Below are 12,889 nucleotides of genomic sequence, written 5' to 3' on the forward strand. Positions count from 1 at the left end.
CAAGGATTGTGCCGAACCACTCTAAATAGCGTTTGCTTCTCTCCAAACTCATCTCTTCAATATTATTGTCTTTTACTTTTGAGCAAATAAATTGTGATCGAAAAGTAGCTTCGTAAGTACTTAAGGAGTGGCTTAAGTCCGATTGGTGAAAAGCTTGATCAATTTATTTGAGTTGGTGTCTATTGGAAAGTAAAAGCTCCTTATAAATGCTTAGCAATTGAGTTAAGCTCTTGGAAAAATACTAGTACAATAACACTTTTGTATATTGTCTTTAACTTTCGCAAAAAGATTCATTGTTGTTGCATTACTCAATTCACCCCCCCTCTTGAGTAATTGTGCATAGGTTCTACAAAAACAAGAATTAAACCCTAGATCTAAAATGCAGTTAACTTAAAACCCTAATTCTAGAGAGAAGATGAAGCTTCTCTCTCTAGAAAACTAACCTACATGATGCTAACCTAAAACTAATTGCTCCCCCTTGTCCAATCTCAAATCTGCATGAAATATTCTTTGGAATCAGTTGGGTTTGGGCCTGGAAAGCTCAGAAATTGCCCCCAGTATTTTCACTTTAATGAGGTCACGTGCTTGCTGTGACGCGTACGCATCGCCTGAATGATGCACCTCTTCACGCGTGGGTGTTTGTCACGTGTGTGCGTCGCTCTAAGCACTCCAAATCCTTGTTTTTTCTATGAATTCTCCATTTTACATGCCTTTCTCTTCACTTCTTTCATCCAATACTTGCCTCATGAATCTGAAATCACTCAACAAATATATCAAGGCATTGAATGGAATTAAAGAGAATTAAATTTAGCTATTTTATGGCCTAAAAAGCATGTTTTCGCACTTAAGCACAAATTTAGGGAGAATTATAAAACCATGCTATTTCATTGAATAACTGTAGAAAAGCTGATAAAATTCCCTAAATTAAGCACAAGATAAACCACAAAATTGGGGTTTATCACCGCCTCACTTGTCTAACTTGCATGACGTATTCCACGTGTTATAATTCCGTAAGTACACATCGGATGCGACTCATGTGTTAGAGCCCGAGTCGGTCGAGTTGAGGGAGAACTTGACATTTCAAGTAACACCGGTGCGTATTGACGACACTAGCGTGAAGAAACTACGAGGAAAGGAAGTTCAATTGGTCAAAGTTGCTTGGAAGATAGCAGGAGTGGAAGAGCATACTTGGGAGTTAGAGTCCGAGATGCGGAAGGATTATCCCGCGCTATTCTCAGGTAATCACTAAATTTTGGAGACAAAATTTCTTATTTGGTGGGTAGAATATAAGAACCGCGATTAACTAACCGATTAATTAAATAATTAAATTGCCCAAAAATAGGATCCAAAAATTTAGAATGTTAATTAGACAATTTGAATATGATTTCCAGACTCAGTAGATTTTTCTGAGTTGGAAAATATAATTTTCTGCGAAAAATCGCATAAAAACTCAAACCGGAAAATGAACCGGCAGTACCAGCTTAAAAGTCTGTCCGAGCATTAATTTTAAAGGTTTGTCCCGAAATTGGGTTAAACAGGCCAAAAATGCTAACGGATTGGACCGGGCCTAATTTGGGCCCAAGCCCAACATATATAAGTTTATTAATGAACTCATCTTGGCCTCATAAACACAATACACCGCTGCAAGAGTGAAGTGAAAGAGGAGAGATAAAACACTATTCACATCTAACTTCCGGTGGCCATATATCGAGCTATGGTGCTTCAATTCGCGTGCTGTCAGTGGCTACGCGAAGCTCTCGCCAAGCCTGTTACTTTCATCTAACTTTCATAGGTAAGATTTCAAAATTTCTCTTCCTTCCATCAGTCCTAAGAAATTAAAAAATGTGGGTTTTGGTTTTGAGTAAATTTTTGTATTTTGATTGTTTAGGTGGTATCTAAGGTTGGTCTATTGGTGGTTTGTGCCCCAAACACTATCGAAAAAGGTAAGAAAACTCTTTACCTTTGTGAAATTATGATTATGATGAACCCTAGGGTGACTAGTTATAAATTGTGTGCATATAGCTTGATTATTATGAATTTGGGAGCCTTTGGATTTGAGTTGGTGGCTTGGTTGTGGTTGAAAGCTTGTTGGAATCAAATCTTGGTGTACAACACATATTGGGAATCGGCCAAGGTATGGTTTTGGTTTCTTCTATGTAATATATAATATTTTAAGACACTTAGGCTAGTGACCTGTAGGATAGGTTGGATTGAAATGGTTTGTTGAATGATGATGTATGATGCAATGATGACATTGATGATTTGGTTGAATAATGTTGTTAAGGATAATAAATAGTGTTGAATATTGATATTGTGAATGATTTAAGTTGATTATTATGGTTGGTAGTAATAGAATGATGATTGATGAGGGTGTTGGTGGAGAAATGCTTATGGTGTCATGTATTTGATAATTGAGATTATGGATTATGTAATGCGAGTAAAAATCATATATGAATAGTGAATTGTGACATAAAGGGTAAGCTATGAGGTAAATTGGATTTTGGTGTGGTTTTGATTTGGTTTTGGTTATGGATTTCAAGGATTTGAGAAATTAGTGAATTTTGGTAAAAATGGATTTTTGACAAACTTTGACGGATCATATCTTGAGTTACAGTTTTTGAAATTGAATGAATTTTATATCAAATTAAAGATAATTATAAGAGCTTTAAAACGGTATAGAATTTGTAGAAATATGAATTTTTTAGTCCAAGATATGATTGTTGGAAGTTTGTGTCAAAAATCTAAATTATGTGAAGCTGCAGAATTTGTGATTTTTGGTTTGTATGTGCACACACACTGCTGTGCGCGTGCTCTGATCAGTGGCTATTTTTGACTTGTGCGCACGCACACCTTGTGAATTTTTGAAAACATGCGCACTGGTGCGCGAAATTGTGAACAATACTTTTTCACAACTCTCATAATCCCCGGTAATGGCTCCAAAAACGTGGTAGCTCAATACCATGGCATTACACAACTTCGCACAACTAACAAGCAAGTGCACTGGGTCGTCCAAGTAATACCTTACGTGAGTAAGGGTCGATCCCACGGAGATTGTTAGCATTGAAGCAAGCTATGGTCATCTTGTAAATCTTAGTCAGGCAAACTCAAATGTATATGATGATGAACGAAAATAATATAAAAGATAAAGATAGTGATACTTATGTATATCATTGGTGTAAGAGCTTCAGACAAGTGTATGAAGATGCCTTCCCTTCCGTCTCTCTGCTTTCCTACTGCCTTCATCCAATCCTTTCTTACTCCTTTCCATGGCAAGCTCGTGTAGGGTTTCACTGTTGTCAGCAGCTACCTCCCATCCGCGCAGTGAAAGCTAATGCACGCACTCTGTCACAGTACTGCCAATCACCGGTTTGGTTCCCTCCCCTACCGGAATAGAATCCCTCTTTTGCGTCTGTCACTAACACCCAGTAGGTTACAGGTTTGAAGCACGTCACAGTCATTCAATCATTGAATCCTACTCAGAATACCACAGACAAGGTTAGACCTTCCGGATTCTCTTGAATGCTGCCATCAAGTCCTGCCTATACCACGAAGACTCTGATCTCACGGAATGGTTGGCTCGTTTGTCAGGCGAGCACTCGGTTGTCAGGCGATCAACCATGCATCGTGCAATCAGGAATCCAAGAGATATTCACCAAGCCTCAGATGCTTGTAGAACAAGAATGGTTGTCAATCACCTTGTTCATGAGTGAGAATGGTGATGGGCGTCAATCATCACCTTCATCATGTTGAAGAACAAGTGATATCTTGGATAAAGAACAAGCGGAATTGAATGGAAGAACAATAGTAATTGCATTAATACTCGAGGTACAGCAGAGCTCCACACCTTAATCTATGGTGTGTAGAAACTCCACCGTTGAAAATACATAAGAACAAGGTCTAGGCATGGCCGAATGGCCAGCCTCCCAAAGGTCTAAGATAGCATAAAACAAAGATAGCTACCAAAAGTCCTAGATGTCTATACAATAGTAAAAGGTCCTATTTATAGAAAACTAGTACATAGATGAGTAAATGACATAAAAATCCACTTCCGGGCCCACTTGGTGTGTGCTTGGGCTGAGCAATGAAGCAATTTCGTGTAGAGACTCTCCTTGGAGTTAAACGCCAGCTTTAGTGCCAGTTTGGGCGTTTAACTCCCAATTAGGTGCCAGTTCCGGCGTTTAACGCTGGAATTTCTTGAGGTGACTTTGAACGCCGGTTTGGGCCATCAAATCTTGGGCAAAGTATGGACTATTATATATTGCTGGAAAGCCCAGGATGTCTACTTTCCAACGCCGTTGAGAGCGCGCCAATTGGGATTCTGTAGCTCCAGAAAATCCACTTCGAGTGCAGGGAGGTCAGAATCCAACAGCATCTGCAGTCCTTTTGAGTCTCTGGATCAGATTTTTGCTCAGGTCCCTCAATTTCAGCCAGAAAATACCTGAAATCACAGAAAAACACACAAACTCATAGTAAAGTCCAGAAAAGTGAATTTTAACTAAAAACTAATAAAAATATACTAAAAACTAACTAGATCATACTAAAAATATACTAAAAGCAATGCCAAAAAGTGTATAAATCATCCGCTCATCACAACACCAAACTTAAATTGTTGCTTGTCCTCAAGCAACTGAAAATCAAATAAGATAAAAAGAAGAGAATATGCAATGAACTCCAAAAACATCTATGAAGATCAGTATTAATTAGATGAGCGGGGCTTTTAGCTTTTTGTCTCTAAATAGTTTTGGCATCTCACTCTATCCCTTGTAATTCAGAATGATTGGCTTCTTTAGGAACTCAGAATCCAGATAGTGTTATTGATTCTCCTAGTTAAGTATGATGATTCTTGAACACAGCTACTTATTGAGTCTTGGCTGTGGCCCAAAGCACTTTGTCTTCCAGTATTACCACCGGATACATATATGCCACAGACACATAATTGGGTGAACCTTTTCAGATTGTGACTCAGCTTTGCTAAAGTCCCCAATTAGGGGTGTCCAGGGTTCTTAAGCACACTCTTATTGCCTTGGATCACAACTTTATTTCTTTCTTTTTCTTTCTTCTCTTTTTTTTTCGGTTTTTTTTTTTCGTTTGCTTCTTCCCTTTTTTTTTTTGTATTCACTGCTTTTTCTTGCTTCAAGAATCATTTTTAATGATTTTTCAGATCCTCAGTAACATGTCTCCTTTTTCATCATTCTTTCAAGAGCCAACATTCATGAACCACAAGTTCAAAAGACATATGCACTGTTCAAGCATTCATTCAGAGAACAAAAGTGTTGCCACCACATCAAAATAATTAAACTATTATAAAATTCATAATTCATGCAATTCTTTCCTTTTCAATTAAGCACATTTTTATTCAAGAAAGGTGATGGATTCATAGGACATTCATAACTTTAAGGCATAGACACTAAGACACTAATGATCACAAGACATAGACATGGATAACATAAAGCATAAAAATCGAAAAACAGAAGAATAAAGAACAAGGAAATCAAGGAACGGGTCCACCTTAGTGATGGCGGCTCTTTCTTGCTCTTGAAGATCCTATGGAGTGCTTGAGCTCCTCAATGTCTCTTCCTTGTCTTTGTTGCTCCTCCCTCATGATTCTTTGATCTTCTCTAATTTCATGGAGGAGAATGGAGTGTTCTTGATGCTCCACCCTTAGTTGTCCCATGTTGGAACTCAATTCTCCTAGGGAGGTGTTTAGTTGCTCCCAATAATTTTGTGGAGGAAAGTGCATCCCTTGAGGAATCTCAGGGATCTCTTGGTGAGAGGGGTCTCTTGTGTACTCCATCCTTTTCTTGGTGATGGGCTTGTCCTCATCAATGGAGGTATCTCCCTCTATGTCAACTCCAACTGAATAACAGAGGTGAGGAAAGGCTAATCTTGCCAAAGTGGAGGTCTTGTCCGCCACCTTGTAGAGTTCTTGAGCTATAACCTCATGAACTTCCACTTCTTCTCCAATCATGATGCTATGAATCATGATGGCCCGGTCTATGGTAACTTCGGACCGGTTGCTAGTGGGAATGATTGAGCGTTGTATGAACTCTAACCATCCTCTAGCCACGGGCTTGAGGTCATGCCTTCTTAATTGAACCGGCTTGCCTCTTGAATCTTGCTTCCATTGTGCGCCCTCTTCACATATGGTTGTGAGGACTTGGTCCAACCTTTGATCAAAGTTGACCCTTCTAGTGTAAGGATGCTCATCTCCTTGCATCATAGGCAAGTTGAACGCCACCCTCACACTCTCCGGACTAAAATCCAAGTATTTCCCCCGAACCATAGTGAGATAATTCTTTGGATTCGGGTTCACACTTTGGTCATGGTTCTTTGTGATCCATGCATTGGCATAGAACTCTTGAACCATCAAGATTCCGACTTGTTGAATGGGGTTGGTAAGTACTTCCCAACCTCTTCTTCGGATCTCATGGCGGATCTCCGGATATTCACCCTTTTTGAGTGAAAAGGGGACCTCGGAGATCACCTTCTTCAAGGCCACAACTTCATAGAAGTGGTCTTGATGCACCCTTGAGAGGAATCTATCCATCTCCCATGACTCGGAGGTGGAAGCTTTTGCCTTCCCTTTCCTCTTTTTAGAGGTTTCTCCGGCCTTGGATGCCATAAATGGTTATGGAAAAACGAAAAAGCAACGCTTTTACCACACCAAACTTAAAATGTTTGCTCGTCCTCGAGCAAAAGAAGAAAGAAGAGAGTAGAAGAAGAAGAAGTGAGGAAGAGGGGGAAGGTGGTGTGTTCGGCCATTATGGGTGGGTTTGGGAGGGAAAGTGGTTTGAATTTGAAGGGTGAGGTTGGTGGGGTTTTATGAAGGATGGATGTGAGTGGTGAAGAGAAAGATGGGATTTGATAGGTGAAGGGTTTTTGGGGAAGAGGTATTGAGGTGATTGGTGAATGGGGGAAGAAGAGAGAGAGTGATGGTGGGGTCCTGTGGGGTCCACAGATCCTGTGGTGTCAAGGAAGAGTCATCCCTGCACCAATTGTTGCTCAAAATCACGTTTTGAGCTATTTCTGGCGTTAAACGCCGGGCTGGTGCCCATTCCTGGCGTTTAACGCCAGGTTGTTGCCCTTTACTGGCGTTTAACGCCAGTCTGGTGCCCCTTTCTGGCGTTAAACGCCCAGAATGGTGCCAGACTGGGCGTTAAACGCCCAACAGCTAGTATTACTGGCGTTTGAACGCCAGCTTCTTCTCCTCCAGGGTGTGCTGTTTTTCTTCCTGTTTTTCATTCTGTTTTTGCTTTTTCATTGTTTTTGTGACTTCTTATGATCATCAACCTACAAAAAGATAAAATAACAAAAGAAAATAGTTAACTATAAAACATTGGGTTGCCTCCCAACAAGCACTTCTTTAATGTCATTAGCTTGACAGAGGACTCTCATGGAGCCTCAGAGATACTCAGAACCGTGTTGGAACCTCCCAACACCAAACTTAGAGTTTGAATGTGGGGGTTCAACACCAAACTTAGAGTTTGGTTGTGGCCTCCCAACACCAAACTTAGAGTTTGACTGTGGGGGCTCTGCTTGGCTCTGTTTTGAGAGAAGCTCTTCATGCTTCCTCTCCATGATGATAGAGGGATGTCCTTGGGCCTTAAACACCAAGGATTCTTCATTCACTTGAATGATCAACTCTCCTCTATCAACATCAATCACAGCCTTTGCTGTGGCTAGGAAGGGTCTGCCAAGGATGATGGATTCATCCATGCACTTCCCAGTCTCTAGGACTATGAAGTCAGTAGGGATGTAATGGTCTTCAATCTTCACCAAAACATTCTCTACAAGTCCATGAGCTTGTTTTCTTGAATTGTCTGCCATCTCTAATGAGATTCTTGCAGCTTGCACCTCAAAGATCCCTAATTTCTCCATTACAGAGAGGGGCATGAGGTTTACACTTGACCCTAAGTCACACAAGGCCTTCTTGAAGGTCATGGTGCCTATGGTACAAGGTATAGAAAACTTCCCAGGATCCTGCCTCTTTTGAGGCAGTTTCTGCCTAGACAAGTCATCCAGTTCTTTGGTGAGCAAGGGTGGTTCATCCTCCCAAGTCTCATTTCCAAATAACTTGTCATTCAGTTTCATGATTGCTCCAAGGTATTTAGCAACTTGCTCCTCAGTGACATACTCATCCTCTTCAGAGGAAGAATACTCATCAGAGCTCATGAATGGCAGAAGTAAGTCCAATGGAATCTCTATGGTCTCATTTTGAGCCTCAGATTCCCATTGTTCCTCATTGAGGAACTCAGAGGAGATTGGTACACGCCCACTGAGGTCTTCCTCAGTGGCGTCTTCCTCCTCTCTTTCCTCTCCATATTCGGCCATGTCTATGGCTTTGCACTCCTTTTGGATTTTCTTCTGTATTACTTGGGAGAGTACTAGGAGGGAGTTCAGTAACTTTCTTGCTCAGCTGACCCACTTGTCCTTCCAAATTTCTGATGGAGGACCTTGTTTCATTCATGAAACTTTGAGTGGTCTTTATTAGATCAGAGACCATCGTTGCTAAGTCAGAAGTATTCTGCTTAGAACTCTCTGTCTGTTGCTGAGAAGATGATGGAAAAGGCTTGCCATTGCTAAACCTGTTTCTTCCACCATTATTGTTATTGAAACCTTGTTGAGGTCTCTCTTGATTCTTCCATGAGAAATTGGGGTGATTTCTCCATGAAGAATTGTAGGTGTTTCCATAGGGTTCTCCTAGGTAATTCACCTCTTCCATTGAAGGGTTCTCAGGATCATAGGCTTCTTCCTCAGATGAAGCTTCCTTAGTACTGCTTGGTGCATTTTGCATTCCAGACAGACTTTGAGAAATCAAATTGACTTGTTGAGTCAATATCTTGTTCTGAGCCAATATGGTATTCAGAGTGTCAATCTCAAGAACTCCTTTCTTCTGACTAGTCCCATTGTTCACAGGATTCCTTTCAGAAGTGTACATGAATTGGTTATTTGAAACCATTTCAATCAATTCTTGAGCTTCTGCAGGCGTCTTCTTCAGATGAAGAGATCCTCCAGCAGAGCTATCCAAAGACATCTTGGATAGTTCAGAGAGACCATCATAGAAAATACCTATGATGCTCCATTCAAAAAGCATGTCTGAGGGACATCTTCTGATTAATTGTTTGTATCTTTCCCAAGCTTCATAGAGGGATTCTCCATCCTTCTGTCTGAAGGTTTGGACTTCCACTCTAAGCTTACTCCATCTTTGTGGTGGAAAGAACTTTGCCAAGAAGGCATTGACTAGCTTTTCCCAAGAGTCCAGGCTTTCTTTAGGTTGAGAATCCAACCATATTCTAGCTCTGTCTCTTACAGCAAAAGGGAATAGCATCAGTCTATAGACCTCAGGGTTAACCCCATTAGTCTTGACTGTGTCACAGATTTGCAAGAATTCAGCTAAGAACTGATGAGGATCTTCCATTGGAAGTCCATGGAACTTGCAATTCTGTTGCATTAGAGAAACTAATTGAGGCTTAAGCTCAAAGTTGTTTGCTCCAATGGCAGGGATAGAGATGCTTCTCCCATAGAAATCAGGAGTAGGTGCAGTAAAGTCACCCAGCACCTTCCTTGCATTGTTGGCATTGTTGTTGTTTTCGGCTGCCATGTGTTCTTCTTCCTTGAAGAATTCGGTCAGGTCCTCTAAAGAGAGTTGTGCTTTGGCTTCTCTTAGCTTTCTCTTCAGGGTCCTCTCAGGTTCAGGGTCAGCTTCAACAAGAATGCCTTTGTCTCTGCTCCTACTCATATGAAAGAGAAGAGAACAAGAAAATATGGAATCCTCTATGTCACAGTATAGAGATTCCTTGAGGTGTCAGAAGAACAGAAAAATAGAAGAAAGAAGAAGGAGAAAAATTCGAACTTTACTCAGATAGAGTTCGAATTGTGCATTAAGAAAGAGTAGTACTCCATAAATAGAAGGATGTGGGAGGAAGGAAGAGAATTTTCGAAAATTTAATTAAAAAGATGTCAAAAACATTTTGAAAAAAATGATTGATAATTTTCGAAAATTCAAAATGAAAAGAAATCAAGTGATTTTTGAAAAAGATTTTGAAATTAGAAATCAAAAAGATTTGATTGAAAACTATTTTGAAAAAAATGTGGTTAAAAAGATTTGATTGAAAAGTTATGGTTTTAAAAAGATATGATTGAGAAGATATGATTTGAAAAACAATTTAAAAAGATATGTTTTGAAAACAATTTGAAAAGATATGATTTAAAAAAAAAATTGATGACTTGCCTAACAAGAAAAGATATGATTCAAACATAAAACCTTCCTTGATAGAAACGGCAAAAAAATGTTCAATCAAATCATTAATTGTTAGTAAGTATCTTTGAAAAAGGAAAGAAATTGATTTTGAAAATATTTGATTGAAAAGATATGATTTGAAAAAGATTTGGTTTTGAAAAACTTTGAAAACTTGAAAAAAAAAATTGATTTGAAAACAAAATCTTCCCCCTAGCACCATCTTGGCGTTAAATGCCCAGAATGGTATACATTCTGGCGTTTAACGCCCAAAATGCTACCTTTTTGGGCGTTAAACGCCCAACCAGGTACCCTGGCTGGCGTTTAAACGCCAGTCTGCCTTCTTCACTGGGCATTTTTGAATGCTCAGCTTTTTCTGTATAATTCCTCTGCAGTATGTTCTGAATCTTCAATTCTTTGTATTATTGACTTGAAAAGACACAAATTAAAAATATTTTTGGATTTTCAATAATCAAAATGCAACAAGAATCAAATAACAATGCATGCAAGACACCAAACTTAGCAGTTTGTGTGCTACTGACACTATATGAGACACATAAACACTCAAGTCAAAAGAATTTAAAGATCAAAACAAAGAACTATATGCATGAATTCGAAAAATATAACAAAAAACATGCATTTGACACCAAACTTAAGATGAGACTCTAGACTTAAGCAAGAAACATCAAATATTTTTGGTTTTTATGAATTTGCAATTTTTTTGTGTTTTTCGAAAATTAAGTGGGAAAAGGTATCAAAATCCTTAATGAAAATTCCAGGAATCAGTGCAATGCTAGTCTAAGACTCCGGTCCAGGAATTAGACATGGCTTCACAGCCAGCCAAGCTTTCAAGGAAAGCTTCGGTCCAAAACACTAGACATGACCAAAGGTCAGCCAAATCTTAGCAGATCACTGCTCCAAGAGCAAAATTGATGAGAATCAACACGCTCCTGTGGTGATAAGTTGAAACCTCGGTCCAATCAGATTAGACATGGCTTCTCAGCCAGCCAGATTTCAACAAATCATCATGAAACTCTAGAATTCATCTTCAAGAAGTTCGAAAAAAATAAATACCTAATCTAAGCAACAAGATGAACCGTCAGTTGTCCAAACTAGAACAATCCCCGGCAACGGCGCCAAAAACTTGGTGCGCGAAATTGTGAACAATACTTTTTCACAACTCTCATAATCCCCGGTAATGGCTCCAAAAACGTGGTAGCTCAATACCATGGCATTACACAACTTCGCACAACTAACCAGCAAGTGCACTGGGTCGTCCAAGTAATACTTTACGTGAGTAAGGGTCGATCCCACGGAGATTGTTAGCATTGAAGCAAGCTATGGTCATCTTGTAAATCTTAGTCAGGCAAACTCAAATGTATATGATGATGAACGAAAATAATATAAAAGATAAAGATAGTGATACTTATGTATATCATTGGTGTAAGAGCTTCAGACAAGTGTATGAAGATGCCTTCCCTTCCGTCTCTCTGCTTTCCTACTGCCTTCATCCAATCCTTTCTTACTCCTTTCCATGGCAAGCTCGTGTAGGGTTTCACTGTTGTCAGCAGCTACCTCCCATCCGCGCAGTGAAAGCTAATGCACGCACTCTGTCACAGTACTGCCAATCACCGGTTTGGTTCCCTCCCCTACCAGAATAGAATCCCTCTTTTGCGTCTGTCACTAACGCCCAGTAGGTTACAGGTTTGAAGCACGTCACAGTCATTCAATCATTGAATCCTACTCAGAATACCACAGACAAGGTTAGACCTTCCGGATTCTCTTGAATGCTGCCATCAAGTCCTGCCTATACCACGAAGACTCTGATCTCACGGAATGGTTGGCTCGTTTGTCAGGCGAGCACTCGGTTGTCAGGCGATCAACCATGCATCGTGCAATCAGGAATCCAAGAGATATTCACCAAGCCTCAGATGCTTGTAGAACAAGAATGGTTGTCAATCACCTTGTTCATGAGTGAGAATGGTGATGGGCGTCAATCATCACCTTCATCATGTTGAAGAACAAGTGATATCTTGGATAAAGAACAAGCGGAATTGAATGGAAGAACAATAGTAATTGCATTAATACTCGAGGTACAGCAGAGCTCCACACCTTAATCTATGGTGTGTAGAAACTCCACCGTTGAAAATACATAAGAACAAGGTCTAGGCATGGCCGAATGGCCAGCCTCCCAAAGGTCTAAGATAGCATAAAACAAAGATAGCTACCAAAAGTCCTAGATGTCTATACAATAGTAAAAGGTCCTATTTATAGAAAACTAGTACATAGATGAGTAAATGACATAAAAATCCACTTCCGGGCCCACTTGGTGTGTGCTTGGGCTGAGCAATGAAGCAATTTCGTGTAGAGACTCTCCTTGGAGTTAAACGCCAGCTTTAGTGCCAGTTTGGGCGTTTAACTCCCAATTAGGTGCCAGTTCCGGCGTTTAACGCTGGAATTTCTTGAGGTGACTTTGAACGCCGGTTTGGGCCATCAAATCTTGGGCAAAGTATGGACTATTATATATTGCTGGAAAGCCCAGGATGTCTACTTTCCAACGCCGTTGAGAGCGCGCCAATTGGGCTTCTGTAGCTCCAGAAAATCCACTTCGAGTGCAGGGAGGTCAGAATCCAACAGCATCTGCAGTCCTTT

The 12,889-nt window shown here is 40.1% G+C and overlaps 1 non-coding gene across 1 annotated transcript; it reads left to right on the forward strand.

Moving 5' to 3' along the window:
• Positions 1–9,088: 9,088 nt before the first annotated feature.
• LOC130984295 (small nucleolar RNA R71) lies at positions 9,089–9,196 on the forward strand. The gene has a single exon (XR_009088238.1). It is a non-coding gene; the product is annotated as a small nucleolar RNA R71 (small nucleolar RNA).
• Positions 9,197–12,889: the final 3,693 nt, after the last annotated feature.

Source organism: Arachis stenosperma, chromosome 5 (assembly GCF_014773155.1).
Source record: "Arachis stenosperma cultivar V10309 chromosome 5, arast.V10309.gnm1.PFL2, whole genome shotgun sequence".
In the NCBI taxonomy this organism is placed as follows: Eukaryota; Viridiplantae; Streptophyta; class Magnoliopsida; order Fabales; family Fabaceae; genus Arachis; species Arachis stenosperma.